Genomic DNA, 3344 nt, shown 5'->3' with positions numbered 1-3344 from the left:
ATTACAGGGGTACAAATGTTTTCGATACATGAATCAATGCACACTACCCGAACGATGGACATATTTGAAACACGGACTTGGGGGGGAGCCAAGGGCAACACACGTAACCTAAACATCTGTACCCCCATAATATGCTGAAATAAAAGAAAAAAAAAGAAAAAAAAATAATTTTTTCTGAAGGTTTTTCTGAATAAGAAAACCATTAATGTGATTCATAATATTAATAGATTTAAGAAAAATAAAAACAGCTGGTCATTCCCACAGAGGCTAAAAGGTATTTGAGAAACATCCGATAAACATATATGATGGAAAATAACCACTCAAAATAATATAAATGAATGGGTACTTAAAATTATAAAATGCATATACCTATACCTCAGACTCACATGCAGCATCTTAATGAGGAATTACCAGACCTATTCCACTTAATGGCAGCAACAAGGTAAGAATACATACTATCATACTACTATTTAACATGTTTTGGAGTTATTAATAAACTGGGATTAGATAGTAATTAGAAGTATAATATTTGAAATAGCATATATTAAATTGTTCCTATCTTCAGGTGACATAATAGTACACCTGTAAACGCTAGAGAATCAATGGAAAAACTAAAAACAATAGGAGCTTTTATAAGGTACCGAGATATGAGATTAATCTGTCAAAATTAATTGTCTTCATGAATACAAACAATAACAAGTTAAATATATATATTGGAAGACAAAACTCTAGTTTATAAAAACGACAACAAAAAATACCTGGGAATAATCCTACCAAGATAGCAAAATTTACATGAGGAAAACTTCAAAACTCTCCTTAAAGACACAAAAATGTCTTTGACCACATGGAAAAGCGTATTGTGTCACGGTCCCCAAAACCCCCTCAGGTTTTGTGATTTGCTAGGACTCACCATCCTCAGTATATAGTCATACTCTTGGCTATGATTTATTACAGCAAAAGGATACAAAGAAAAATCAGCAAAGGGAAGAAGTACATAGAACAAAGTCTGAAGAAAACTAGAATAAAAGAAGATGTGAATTGAAGTTCACAGGAAAAAAAAGTGTAAATGGTTCTTAATCATATAAAAATATTATCAACTTTACACACAAGAAGAAGGCAAATTAAAACTACACTGAGACATCATTTCTCACTTTTTAGATTGGCAGAAATACAAAAGTTTGACAACAGCCCTGTTGACAGGTCTGGAAAGAAACAGGTGGTGCTCTGTACGTTGCTGGTGGGAGCACAAAATGTTACAGCTCCATGGAGGGCAACTTGGCAGAACTTAACAGAATTAGGGATTCATTTACCCTTTGACCCAGAAATCCCACTTAGTGCTCTACCCTGAAATTACACAACCAAAGTACAAAACAACATATGTATAATCTTTGATACTGGCATTGTTTTTAAGAGAAAAAGATTGGAAACAACTCACATTTCCAATCAGAGAAGACACATTAAACAAAATATGGTATACAGTAGCACTGGACCATCCTAATAAAAGGGTGAGGAAGATCCCTACGTAATGATCTAGAGTTATTTCCAGAATTTATTAAGGGAAAAAAGAGCAATAGAATTATACATGTAATTTGGACCTTTATGAAATAAAAAACTGAACACTAAAATTGAAAACCAACCAAAACAAGTAAACATATTTAAATATCTAATCATACTCACATGCAGAAAATAATTATTTCACATAATCAGACTGTACATGCTTAGTGTCATATATTTTGAGGACAACAGGATTGCTATGAAATCTTAAACTTTATTAATTTTATTCTTAGTAGTTATATTAGTGTTCCTGCTTTGAATGATTTTTACATATTATATAATAAAGCAATATGAATGTTATTGGAAACCAAGATTTTAAAGGTAGGAGAAAAAGGAAACAAGAATTAAATAATTAAGTATATCCCTGTCATGTTCCATTTGAGTTGGAAATGGAACTCATGACATATATATGATTTATATAAATATAAATATATAATAACATTTTTCTATATGTATATATTTATAACATATAGAAAAATATCTATGCATATATGCATACACACACATATATACATACCTTCTAACTCGGACCACTGAAATGGCCTAAAAGCAATGGCATCTTAATAGTAGTGAGCACCACCTATCGCCCAGTTTGGGCTCCTAAATTTCTGTGTTGATTGTTGTGTGGAGAAATGACTAATACCAGGTCTGGGGCAGGAAAAGTACAAAATGAGCTTGGGGGTCAGAAAACAAGGAAGCATTCAAAGACTAAGGGAGCTCTGCTGAAATGACAAGGCTGCCAAACTGCAGCAGCTCCCGTTGACCAAATGTGGGGAATCTTAAGCACTAAAAAAATAATTACTGTGATTGAAATACATTGATAATATTAAAATATACATGACTCAATGATAATTAGTGAAGAGAACAACAAAAGCAACAGTGGGTTTGATACTGATGGAGGTGACTATTATGCCAAGTCCATATTCTGAAAATTAGTAATTAGGGGAAAAATTAAATAATTATCAAACATTTTTATTAGAAACTATGGATCAAGATATCCAGATAGTTCCTGTTGATAAGAAAAGTCTCTCTTTTAAAAGAAAAATGCCAACTAATACATGTTGAAAAAAAGACACAATTAGAAAAATCACTGTTTTACAACCCTGAGTGAAATAGGCAATGAGCATAAATAAATGCTGAAAACATTAGGTGAAAGGTTGACTGGTGTATGGGTGTTTGCCTGATACCAAAGTATCAGCCACCAGATTACTTGCTAATTGCAAAGGGGAAAAATGGTTTACACTGGAGAGATCTGGCTGTCACTGCCTAAACCTAGTGATCAAACATGGCTTCACTGATAGTGGGAACTTGATGTTATATATCTCTTTTTACAATACGTCATGTAGAAAGTATTCCTGCCCAAAATTATGAATCTGAATCTAATCCGTTTTTTTATTTCAGAATATTACAGGGGTACAAATGTTTTCGATACATGAATTTTTTTTGTATCTACCATTTGAGTCAAAGTTATAAGTGTGCCCATCCCTCAGATAGTGTGCATTGTACCCATTAGGTGTGTGAATTTATCTATCCCCTCCATCCCCCTCCCACCTGCTTGATTTCTGATGAATGTTATTTCCATATGTAAACATAAGTGTTGATCGATTAGTTCCAATTTAATGGTGAATATATGTGGTGTTTGTTTTTCCATTATTGTGATATTTCACTTAGAAAAATGGTCTCCAGTTTCATCTAGGTTAATACAAGAGGTATTAGTTCACTGATTTTTTATGGCTGAGTAGTACTGCATGGTATACATATACCACATTTTATTTTAATTCACTTTAATT

General features: G+C 32.7%; 1 protein-coding gene across 1 annotated transcript in view; it reads left to right on the top strand.

Moving 5' to 3' along the window:
* Nucleotides 1–3344, top strand: part of MUC19 (mucin 19, oligomeric) — a 151205-nt gene that overhangs the window by 84598 nt on the left and 63263 nt on the right.

Source organism: Propithecus coquereli, unplaced genomic scaffold (genome assembly GCF_000956105.1).
Source record: "Propithecus coquereli isolate 6110/MARCELLA unplaced genomic scaffold, Pcoq_1.0 Scaffold13, whole genome shotgun sequence".
Taxonomy (NCBI): domain Eukaryota; kingdom Metazoa; phylum Chordata; class Mammalia; order Primates; family Indriidae; genus Propithecus; species Propithecus coquereli.
This window is presented reverse-complemented; position numbering and strand designations above follow the sequence as displayed.